At 50.2% G+C, this 12,464-nt stretch overlaps 1 protein-coding gene across 1 annotated transcript in view; it reads left to right on the top strand.

The window, feature by feature from the left end:
- The first annotated feature begins 12,091 nt into the window (after positions 1 to 12,091).
- Positions 12,092 to 12,464, top strand: part of JPH4 (junctophilin 4) — an 8,918-nt gene continuing 8,545 nt past the window's right edge. The window contains exon 1 of the mRNA XM_023622542.2: positions 12,092 to 12,464. This exon is cut by the window's right edge and continues 636 nt beyond it. The gene's annotated coding sequence lies outside the window, so the exon portion shown is untranslated.

The raw sequence follows: 12,464 nt of genomic DNA, 5'->3' as shown, positions 1-12,464 counted from the left end.
TGGTATTCACCTGTTGTCTCTCAGCACTATAGCCACCCTATTCTGGGATGCTGGTCTGCAAATGACCTTTCCAAGACTCTTGCCTGCCAGCTTCCTATTAAATTCTGCCAGTGAGAGCCTGAATAAAGTTGGGTGAAAGAAGGAACTGCCTTCCTGTTTCCAGCTCCTGTCAGGGTCACTTCAGGAGGACTCTAGTCCAGAGATCGGCAAATTCTTTCTGTAAAGGGAGGGATATTAAATAGTCTAGGCTGTGCGGGCTCTCTGGTCTCTCTTACAGCCACTCCACTCTGCCATGGCAGCGTGAAAGCAGCCACAGACAATACACAGGTGAACAAGTGTGACCGTGTTCCAGTAAAACTTTACTTATGGACACTAAAGTTTGGATTTTTTTTAATATTTTTTATGTGTCATGACAGATTTTTTCTTTTTTCTTTTTTTCAACCATTTAAAAATGTAACACAACATCCTTAGCCCATAGGCCACAGAGAAACAGGTGGCAGCCGATTTGGCTGATGGGCTGTAGTGGGCCCCGCGTTGACCTCCCAATTCTTCAGTCGCCCAGCAGCTGCTGAACCGCACCTCCTGGAGATACCAGCATTGGCCGTGCCGTTCCCACCCCCAGAGGCCCACACACCAGTCACGGTGTGTCCGTCCCCATTTGGAGGTCTGAACAAGAGCCATGGGGGGCTACTCCTCTGAGCTTAGAGGTTCTGGTGACACCACCTGTTCACTCTGTTCCTCCAGCCCTGGGGTAGAAGTGCTTCCTGTAGTTACTATATCTGGTCACTGTGACGCCTCCATTTGGTCTTCCCACCCTCCTACACAGGGGTACCCTCTTCCCTATACACATCCCTCTGTTTGAAATGCCTTGCATAGAATTGTTTTCCTGGCTGGACCCACACTGACACAGAAATCCTTCCATTTTAGGGATGAGAAGAGGAAAAGGAAGCCAAAAAGGAGGAGTCAGAGAGGTAGAAGGCAAACCAGGAGCATCTTGAAACCGAAGGAAAAAGAAGTTCAGGAAGAAGTGAGCAGCTGCCATGGCTGCTGAGAGAGAAGGAAGCTGGAGAAGCTGAGAAAGGAGGAAGACGGAGAAAAGGCCGATGATTAGAGGACTAGGAAGAGCCATGATACCTTCTGCTACCGAAACCAAAGTGGGTTCCCTCCTGGCGAGTTAAATCAGACTCTACACCAGAAGTAGTTGTCTCACAAAGTAAAGTATGTTTGTGGCAAATAGGAGACCATGAGGAATCATTTCCAGAGTCATGGTGTCCCCGAACAAAGGGAAGCAGGGACATTTCTTTCAGATGGGGAGTGAATATTCAAAAGGGAGAGGTGGGTATCGCTTGAGCTGGCTCAGCTGGAAAACATGCTTCCACAGACACTGCAGGTTTCAGTAACAAGGCCTAAGCTCCTCCTGGAGAGATCTTAGCATTAAAAATAAGGCCAAGGTCATGGGCAGAGCTCTCCAGTGGGGCTTGGTCAGGTTCAGGGTGGTTAATGGTTGCATCTCCTTAACATAACAAAAGGAAAAAGAACCATTTGGAAAAACAGTTAAAATATCCAAACCCACCCTTGAGTTCCTTGGAACCAGTCAATGACACCAGCCTTGAGGATTCCCAAGGGATCTGTGGCTCTGCATCCAGTCTCTTGCTCCAGAAGCCCAGGCAGAGTCCTGGGGTCTGGACACAACAGCCAAAGGCTCTGAGAGACCACAGTGGCTGGCGACAAGGCTCTCGGCCCAGAAACTGTGGCAGAGCCGCTTGGTAGCACCACAACCCCCAACTACCTGGAGCTGGAAGAAGGGACGAGGGGAAGCCAGGTCCAAAAGCTACTGGTGGCACACACTCTGCCGGGTACTGTCCCAGGCGGTGCAATTTAAACCTCTTCACAACCTGGGGCCGGCCCCGTGGCCGAGTGGTTAAATTCGCGCTCTCCACTGCAGGCGGCCCAGTGTTTTGTTGGTTCGAATCCTGGGCGCGGACATGGCACTGCTCATCAGACCACGCTGAGGCAGCGTCCCACATGCCGCAACTGGAAGGACCCACAACAAAGAATATACAACTGTGTACTGGAGGGCTTTGGGGAGAAAAAGGAAAAAAATAAAATCTTTAAAAAAAAGTTAAAAATAAATAAATAAATAAATCTCTTCACAACCTGTGATTTATGACTGCACCTGATTCAACAAAAAGGAAAACTGAGTCTCAGAGAGGTTATGCAACTTTTCCAAAGACCCACAAACTACAGACTCCAGAACCTGCTCAGACACCCATGCTAAAGGGCAGAGCCCCCTGCAGCCTCTTCAAGGGCCCTGGTGGCCTGTGCAGAGCCTGTGGTCATGGTCAAGCCTAACACTGAAGTTGTGTCTGTGGTGAGGAGGGGATGGGTTACTAGAAAGTTGAATGTCAAGTGACTTACCTCTGCCTTCAGGGTCCCAGAACACCATCAGATAACGGCATTAATTAGCATGAATGCTTTCCAAGGTGGGATGGCCCGCACTTTCCCTTTTCCTTTTCCCACAACTGCCAGAGGCCCGCCCCAGCCTCTAGTGCTTCCAGGCTTCCTTGTTCCCCTCCCACCACCATCTCCTCTCCTTCCTGCACCTGCACCGGATTCCCATGCCTGAGCCTAGCATAAGGAAGAGTCCCCAGCTCCCACCACAGTTCTGCAGCCCCCACGCCCCATCCCTGCTCTCCCTGCCTGCCTCCTCCTCTCCAGGGTGGTGATTTGCTGGAGCAGCTTGAGTTTTGAATTTCAGAACAAGTCCAGAAATCCAGGCTCTGGTGGCCTAATGGGACCTGGGAAGGAGCTAGCAGCCCACGGGGTCAGGTGACAGCCTTCGCTTCTGATTGCTCCTTGTCAGGCTTTTTGAGCACTGGAAAGGGGCTCCTGTCCTCTAGAGCCTACACGAGGGGGTGGGGGCAGCACAACCACAGATCAGACAGCGTAAGAAATTCCAGAGCTGCTGTAGGAAGTGATTCCTCTGTTCTGCTTGGGAACAGGAATGGGACGATTCCTGTGTTCTGAATGGGACAAAGAGGGGGCTATTCAAGGGTAAGCTCATGGAGACAAAAGCCCAGAAATCAAATCTGAACCAGGGGCAAGGACCAGAGGGACTGGCGTGTCATCAGTCATGGCGAAAACTGTCAGAGTCTTTCCAGAGTTGTTCAGGGGTCTTCTGGGTAGCATTTGCAGCCCATCCCATTGCTACGAACCCTTAGACCATCCTTCTTGTCCACAGCCTGAGGTCACCACTGTCACTGGTGTCTGAAGGCCAGAAATAGAAATGAGTCACTTGGGCTTCTAATGTGCTCAATCTAATGCTCGATTTATTAAAGATGAAACAGAGGCTTTCTGCAGTGGAAGCCTTACTGATACCGGCTCAACACAAGGCTGACGTAAGGGAAGCTGTATTGTAGAAAAGACACCATATTGTCACTTTGAATGACCTCTGCTTAACTAACCCAGCTGGATAAGCACCCGCCAGGAGATCTACCTGCTCTGTAGATTTTACGATGTCTGCTTGTGCGTGTACCTCCCAGCTACCATAAGACGATAACTTCATTCTTTTGAGTTTCTTAGGAATGTGATGACCCCTGAACAGAGAGTCTATGCTGATAGTCATCATCAATGAAAACTGAAAGATCGGGTGTGGCGACTCCCAGTCTGTAACCCTCTGGTGTTACATTCCTAACCCCCTCCCCTATAGCCCACTGGCCTATATAACTGCTTCAAGATTCTGTGCCCACCTTAAGATGGTTCTTTTGGGCATTGGTCAGCCATCTTCCCTCTGGCTAACAAGCTGTAATAAAACATCCTTTCTCTGCCACCAGCTTGCCTCTTGACGATTGGCTTTTGTCTCGCTGTGAGCAGATGATGCCCTTTCTACAGTAACATTACTGGGCACTGGAGCTGCTGGATGTGGTGTCTGGGTCCCAGCATTCACATTCTGCCTGCATGGTGCTCTCTGCTATACAACAAGGTCACACTGCCCCCTCACTCCCGCCCCAAGACTTTGCTCTGGCAGGGCAGGGGTGCTGGGATTAAAAGTTAATTTATTCTCCTTTTCCTGTAGCTTATCCACAAAGGGACACAAGGGTGACTGGAGGTGAAGGGCAGCCCATCTCCAAGGATGGGATTATGACCTTAGCCATACACCCCAGGGGATGAACGTCCAGTCACTCTGACATATTCAGGGTAGCTTGTGCCCTAGCACAAACAGGGTGTTGACCCAAGTAGGAAGGGACACCTGTCCCCAGATCCAATAAGCAGGTGGTCAGCACAAGAGAGGTCTGGGGGTCCCCATCAGGGACCCCATGGCAGGTCCTCGATCACTTTGTGGTCTGGAGCATGAAGCCAAGATCAGACCTGGAGGCATGAAGGAGCCCCAGAGCAACGGGATCACAGTGAGGCCAGGGGCCACATGGCCTGGAAGCCATACCAATGAGACTGTCACTCTTCCCTCTGCTGGGGAGGACAAAGACGGCCCCCAGAGTCAAGGGCAGAGGGGAGGATGGGGTGGAGGTGTTAGGCAGAGCTCCTGACAGGGTGACACGGCCACAAGGAAAAAGAGATGGGAGGCTGGAACAAGTCTTCCCAGACGGGGAGAAAGCCATGGGCGTGATTTGGGTGAGTGAAAAGAGACTGGTTGCCCTCCTCACCCAGTTCATCTCTCTTAAGGGCAGAGTTTGGGGAAATCTCCATGGAAAAGTCTGTAATGAGGCAGTACAAGCAGTGATTAAAAAATACAGGCTTTAGGGGGCCAGCTCCGCAGCCAAGTGGCTAAGATCACGGGCTCTGCTTCAGTGGCCCAGGGTTTCGCCGGTTGGGATCCAGGGCACTGACGTGGCACTGCTCATCAGGCCATGCTGAGGTGGCGTCCCACATAGCACAGCCAGAAGGATTTGCAGCTATAATATGCAAATACGTAGTGGGCGGCTTTGGGGAGAAGAAAAAAAAAACACAGGCTTTAGAGACCCAAGGAATTGCTCTAAAGACAGGATTCTAAACTTGATAGCTGTGTGGCCTCGGACAGTGGTTCTAAAGTGAGGTCCTTGGTCCAGCAGCATCAGCCTTACCTGAGAACTTATTAGAAATGGAAATTCTGGGGGCTGGCCCAGTGGCACAGCAGTTAAGTTCTCACGTTCAGCTTCTCGGTGGCCCGGGGTTCGCGGGTTCGGATCCTGGGTGTGGACATGGCACCGCTTGGCAAAAGCCATGCTGTGGTAGGCGTCCCATATATAAAGTAGAGGAAGATGGGCATGGATGTTAGCTCAGGGCCAGTCTTCCTCAGCAAAAAGAGGAGTATTGGTAATAGTTAGCTCAGGGCTAATCTTCCTCAAAAGAAAAAAGAAAAGAAATGCAGGGGGCTGGCTCCGTGGCCGAGTGGTTAAGTTCGCGCACTCCGCTGCGGCGGCCCAGGGTTTGGATCCTGGGCGCGGACATGGCACCAGTCATCAGGCCACGCTGAGGCAGCATCCCACATCCCACAACTAGAAGGACCTGCAAGTAAGATATACAACTATGTACGGGGGGTTTGGGAAGATAGAGCAGAAAAAAAAAAAAAAAGAAGATTGGCAACAGTTGTTAGCTCAGGTGCCAATCTTTAGAAAAAAAAAAAGAAGTGCAAATTCTTGGGCCCCTCCCCACACTTCTGATTCACACTCTGGGGATGAGGTCCCACACACTATGTGTGATCAAGCTCTCCAGGTGATTCTGCTGCATGCTTAAAGTTTGACAACCACTAACCTAGGACATAGTGACCAACCTTACTAATGCCCTGTGTTCTCATCTGTGAAATGGGGATAATAGTGGCAGTCTTGGCGGGTTATGGCGAGGATGAAATGAGACAGAACTTAGCACAGAGAATGGTACACAGAAAGCCTTCAGTGAAAGTCAGTCATTAGTGCTGTTATCGCCCACCTAAGCTGCAAAACAAAAAGAATCCAGGGCCTCGTGCTGCTCTCTTCCGAGGCTGCCTCATTGTCAAGCACCCCAGGGCTGACAGGAGGACACCTGGTGCACCTCAGTGAGGCAGCTCAGGAGCCACTCGCTGTGGGAAGCTGTCAGGAGTCATAGTTCCCTTTGTATCTCCCACACCACGGGACGGGGGACATGCTGGCTGCTCAGTCCTTGCTGGGGGTGAGATCCACCCGGTCTTCTCCGGGTCTCACATGACGATCGGCCTGCACCACCACCGCCTATTCCAGGGCTGTTGGACAGCTGTCAATCAAATAACAGATTGGACAGGTAAATGTGCTTGTGCAAACAGACTTGGTTGGGAAGTGTGGGGCTGGGGGCTAACCTCATGGTGTGAACGCCCTTGTTCTCCCACCTAACACTGTGCAAGGACATGTCCTGGTCTCTGTGGTTACCAACAGCAGCCTTGCCCAGGGGGACCTGGAGGGTAGACAGCAGGAACTGAGTCCGTGGTGGCCATGTCTGGAAGGAGGGATCTCACAGGGCAAGGGAGGGAAGGGGTGGGGACCTGCCAGCTCCATGGGGCAGAATGAGAAGCGTCTTTACCTGGAAGGGAATTTCACAGATATGGAAATCTCCCTGCATTTATCCTTGGCACACAGCATGTTGAACAGTCGTTCTCATTTTTCTTTGAAGATGTCACTTTCAAAATATTTTTTCAATTTTTCTGTTTGCATCAGAGAGAAAGAGCCAATTAGATGTTTATCTGTCTTTAACATGTGCTAATTTCCCATTTAATAAGGAGGTTCCGTGAGAAGTTGCAAGTTACAGCCGCACGAGGTGAAATTCCACCCTGGAAAATAAGATGGGTGAACTATTGAGTCCAGAGGCAGCATCAGAAACGAAGAAGCCTAGGGACTGGCCCGGTGGCACAGCGGTTAAGTTCACACGTTCCTCTTTGGCGGCCTGGGGTTCACCGGTTCAGATCCCGGGTGCGGACGTGGCACTGCTTGGCAAGCCATGCTGTGGTAGGTGTCACACATATAAAGTAGAGGAAGATGGGCACGGATGTTAGGTCAGGGCCAGGCTTCATCAGCAAAAAAGAGGAGGACTGGCAGTAGTTACCTCAGGGCCAGTCTTCCTCAAAAGAATAAAAATAAAAATAAATAAAAAATAAAAAAAAGAAACTAAGAAGCCTAAAGCCGAGTGTCCTGTATTCACATACGTGTGATAATTGTAGTTGAATCACTAAGTCTCTGGCTGCCTCCTTCTCTTCATGCAGCTGCCAAACAGGGATGTGGGTACCTATCGCAATTGGCTGTATCTTCAGGTTATCTTTACGTACAAATATAAACCATTGTTAGGAGAGAAACCAGAGGACTAGTAGAGGATTCAGGAATGCTCAGGCTTTTTCCTTCAAATCTGTTGTGCTGGATGCCTCTAGCCTTGACTCTCAGCCTCTGCAAGCCCCCAGCTCCTCTTTCTGCCCTAGGGCCAATCTACACTGCTCTGAGAATCCGGAAATCCTAACCCCACCGCCCAGCCACACGTGCACAGGGGCTACGACTTAGAGCAAACTGTGGTGAAATAAGACTGAGCAGTGCCTGACTAGAAAGTAGACTGGCTGGTGTCTCTCCCTCTTGGGCATCTTACTGCTCCCACCACCCATGGCTCAGAGGTACAGGCACCAAGACCTCCGGCCGGGGATCAGAGTGCCTTCCCCGTCCCCTCTGCTCCCCGAGCCAGTCATTTAAACCACACATATGTGCACCCAAATCTAGTAGCACCCCATTGTCTGTGCAGGTGGTAGAGTACTGCCCACTTCCCCTTCTCCACCCGTCCCACCCAGGGAAGATCCAGGCTCCTTCTCTGAGCATCTTTGGAGGATGCTGAAGGCCCAATCCCTTAGCCTAGCCACCAAGATCGCCCTGTTTCCAACACCAAGCTGCTCCCTTCGCAGCCACCATAGGAAGTAGATGGGCTTAGGAGGGAGGGGGAGGTACCAGAAGATACTGGACTTTGGGAGCGTGGATCCTCCTTTCAGAATCTCACAAAATTTACTGTCTTCTCCCCAGAGGGAAAAATGGATATCCATGCCCCATTTGCCCATTTTCAGAGGATTCACAGTCCCTAAGGCCCGTCCTTGAGTCCCACAGTCCATGGACCTCAGGTTAAAAATCCTGCTACATAGTGAGTCCTGTCCCACGAAGAGGGTAGAGAACCGAGTTCTCCAACACCCGTTCCCTTTTAAGCAAGCCAAACCTGGAAGCAGTGAGAGGCGGGGGTGGTCAGGCAGGGCAGGACAGCAGGACAGAACATTCTGGAATCATGATCTGAGGAGCAAAGGGGAGATGCGTGTCCAGCCGGCAGTGGCCAGACAGAGGAAATGCAGTCTGGCTGCGGCCATTCTTACCCTCACTCCCACCGTTAGGCTCTCTGGCCCCATCCTGCCCCCTGGTGGCTGCCCATGGATGAAGCAGGAGATCTTTCCAAGTTGCTCTCTGCTCTGGCGGCTGTGGGAAGCTAGCTGCTCCCAGCACAGCTGGAAGATGAACTCCCCACCCCACAGGCCCCAAATGGAGTCCCCAGGAGGTATCAGCACATTTCCTAGGGGTTCTTCAGGAGATTCTGCTCCAACGTAGTCACCAGTGCCTTCTCAGTACAAGCCCAGCAATCAGTCAAACAAATGTATATGAAGAAAGCACTTTTCACCTGCCAAGCTGGCAAAAGGGGTGTGTGTGTGTGTGTGTGTGTGTGTGTGTGTGTGTGCGTGTTACAACTAAAGGTCAATGCAGGTCAGGATGCAATAAGACCAACACTCTCAAGTGCAATTGATGAGTGTATAAGTTTGTACAACCTTTCTGGAAGTGATTCTAGCAAAATAAATCCAAAATCTTACAAAGTGTCTCTGTCCTCTGATCCAGTAATTCTACTGTTAAGAATCCATAGGGGCTGGCCCAGTGGCGTAATGGTTAGGTTCATGCCCTCTGCTTCGGTAGCCCAGGATTCATGGGTTCAGATCCCTGGCATGGACCTACACACCGCTCATCAAGCCATGTTGTGGTGGCATCCCACAGGCATGGTGGAGGAAGACTGGCACAGATATTAGGTCAGTGACAATCTTCTTCTAGCAAAAAGAGAAGGATTGGCAACAGAGGTTAGCTTGGGGCCAATCTTCCTTACCGAAAAAAAAAGAATCCAACTTCAAGAAATCAATAGACTGAAATAACATGATACCTGGAATTTGAAATAAATGGCAGAGGAGAAAACAAAATTAGTCCAAAGTGATCATTGGTGAAGCTGGCTGATGGGTACATGGGCGTTCTTTATTTTATTTTTTGTCTACTTTGGTACATGTTTGAAATTTTCTATGATAAAACATTTTTAAAAGAAAGCATCAGAGATTCAAAGATCTGTATAAAAGATGTTAATTTTTAATAGCAAAAACTGTGCAAACGGCATAAAAGTGCTTTGCGAGAATCGTTAAACAAATTATGCTGCGTCCAAACAGTGGAATATTATGCAGCCATTAAAAATTCAAGAATGTTTTAATGAAATGGAAAAATGCTTACAATATGAGGCAAAGCAAGTAAGGAGGATACAAAATTGTATATGCAGCATTTAACTAATTATGTTAAATAGAAAGTACATAGAAGAGAAGACTATAGGAAAATACACCAAAGTATTCATTATGCAGTGAGAGTATAGGTGATTTTTATTCTTAATATTGTGCTTTATTTTCCTAATTCTACAATGAGCATGTTTTACTTTTATAAATAGGCCCCAAAAATTACATTTATTAAAGTATGCCAACTTGGGAGTCTGATATACATTCAACTCCAAGGACGCCATATATTAGCTCTGCAACATTGAGCAGATTAACTTTGGGTGTCAGATTCCTCACCTATAAAACTGGCATGATGCCGACCTAATTTTCAACCACCATTTACTGGCCATTTACTAGGCATGAGGTGCTTTGCCAAGTGGTTTCCCACCATATATTATCACAAACTATTCATCCATGGTCATTTCAACCCTCACAATAAGTTCTGCAGTAGGTTACGGTATTCCCATCTTAGAGACATGCAAACTGCAGCCCAGAAAAGTTAGCGAATGTGTCAGGTTTACCCAGCGAGAGGGCAGTAGAGTCAGGATTCAGACAGAGGTCTGTCCAGCTTTGAAAGCCCAGCTCTTGGCTTCCAGCCTGGACTGCTCACAGTTTCAGTTCTGTTGTGAGGACTGAATGAAGCAATGCACGTGGAAAGCCAAACACTGCTGGCTCCGAGCGCAGAGCTGCCCCTCGTCATGTTGGTTCCCTTTTCTATGACCGCCAGACATTGGTAACTTGTGGTGAAACAAACCAGTGCACCCTCTTTCCTAAGAGAAGAGATTATAGGACCTGTAGAGACAGACCAGACAGGGGCTGGAAGGCTGCCTCCCCAGGAAGGCCTGGGGGCTGGGGCCGTGTGTCCCACGTGTTCCAGGGCAGTTCCATCAGCGACTTCTTCAGGGCTTCATCTGACCCCACAGCTTGACTTGCAACTTAGAATTCCACGTGGAGTCACTCCACCAACAAGGCATCACTCCCACCTTCCAGTTACCCCTGCCACCCTTCCTCCCTAAAGAACTGGGCACAGGTCTCCCCAGGCCCGTAACTTGGTTTTTCTTTTCTTGTTTTCCTCCTTTCTTGGGGAAAAAGGGGATCTTAGGGACTGAGTAGGACAAGGCACTGTGTCGAGAAGGCAGGCCTGAATATCTAGGGGTGAGCGACCTGATGCAGCTGGGTCTGTCCCAGAACTCCCTTCTGGATTCATCTTAAGTGCCTCTTTCCCTGGGAAGCCAGCCTCAGTTAGATCCCATCCCTATTCCCTGTTTCTATCCCATGAACCTGTCATAGCACTAATGACACTAGAATTGCTTGTTGGTTGTCTGTCTTCTCTACTAGATAGTAAGCTCTGTGAGGGCAGGCACCACAGTGTTCACAGGGTTCATCTCCAGCCCCTGGAAACATGCCTGGTACACAGTAAACTATATAAATGTTGGGTGAATGAAGAAATGGAGGAAGGAAGGAAAGAAGGTCTTCTCTACCACCAGTCTTGTCCCAAGTGGGCCCATAGATGCCCTGTTCCATGCTAAGCACTTAGAAGATGTGGTCCCTGACCAGGAGGCTTAAAATTTACATGTTTCTCCAACCTCACATCCACCTTTAGGAAAACAAAGTGCAAGGGAAATTCCTTTTTATGCCAAACCTCATGCTCTTTATTTCACCACGCTACTCAAAATGGAGCTCCTGAGTCTAAGGGAGGTTCCCAAGTACATGGACTCTTGGGAGGAATTACGAGGCTCAAAACTGAAGTCTAGTGTTCTAATCTGAGCTCTGCCACCTCTGCTGTGTGGCCTCTGGTGAGTGACTTTCCCCTGTGGGCCTCAGTTCTCTTCTTTGTAAAAGGATGGGGTGGACCAGACGTTGTATGAAAATAAAAGCAATTGAGTGCATTTGACTATTCACCCCGTGGTGTGTCATTGGACAGCGACCTCCTTCCCATATGCTTAGCGGCAGTGAGGAGGCAGCATGTAAGTAAGCTGAGGGGCCGGGAAGCCAGTCTGTGCCTACTTCTGTCTGTAAACAGCAAGGCCCAGGATGTGCCGCCCCTCTGGTGAGGGGTTGGGGATGGGTGCAGGCTGAAGGAGGCCTAGGCAATAAGGGTCCACCCAAAGATGCCTATGCGTCTTTGCCTCTAGATTTGCAAAAGAGCTGACTCCAAACCCCAAACCCACAGGATTTTTACGGTCCCTCCAGGCATGACCTTCTGTTCCCCATTCACAAACAATATACTCCTCATGCCACCCCTCCTTCTCAGAGGGACAACCCAGGGAGAAGGAGTTGGTGGGGGGTGGAGGACGGCAAGGCCTGGGAAAGCACTGCTGGGGCCAGACTTCCTGGCTAGGCTGCATTTCAAGCTCCCCCAGAAAGTGCAGGTGGGGGAGCCTCCTGGTTCCCCTGCAGCATTTTCTTAGGGAGGATGGTGGACTCAGTAGACACAAGCATCCACGCCCAAAGGCTCCCTGGCTTCAGTCCAAGCAGCTGGCAGGTTCATCCTCCCCAGAGCCCTATAAATACCCCTTCCGGCCCTCCTGCCTCTGCTAGGGCTCTTCCTGCCGGGATTGTTATGCCCATGCCTGCCCTTCCCTGTGCAGAGCTCTCTCTCTCCCTTCACAGCCCTTACTGTGCTCATTCTCCATATCTATTTCTTCCTCCCTCCTTCTCCTCCCCTGCTTCTCTCCTCCTTGCTATCCCTCACCAACCCCAGAATGGGTCTCCCTCCCTCTCCAGCAGCATCTCCTCCCTCCTTAGCTCTCACCCCTGCACCTCTTTCTTTGTATTCCTCTCGCCCTCTCCGGGCCTCACCAGCATCTCTCCTCCCCCGCCTGGCTTCGGCCTCCCCCAGCCTCCCCATCTTCAGCTCAGTCTCCTCCCCCTGGCTCTGCTCCTCTCCCCTCCCCTCCCCTCGGCCTCACCCCACTCCCTGCCTGCTTCCCAGGGT

This window comes from Equus caballus, chromosome 1 (genome assembly GCF_041296265.1).
Source record: "Equus caballus isolate H_3958 breed thoroughbred chromosome 1, TB-T2T, whole genome shotgun sequence".
Lineage (NCBI taxonomy): Eukaryota > Metazoa > Chordata > Mammalia > Perissodactyla > Equidae > Equus > Equus caballus.
The sequence above is the reverse complement of the archived record's forward strand: the minus strand, read 5'-3'. Positions and strand labels throughout refer to the sequence as shown.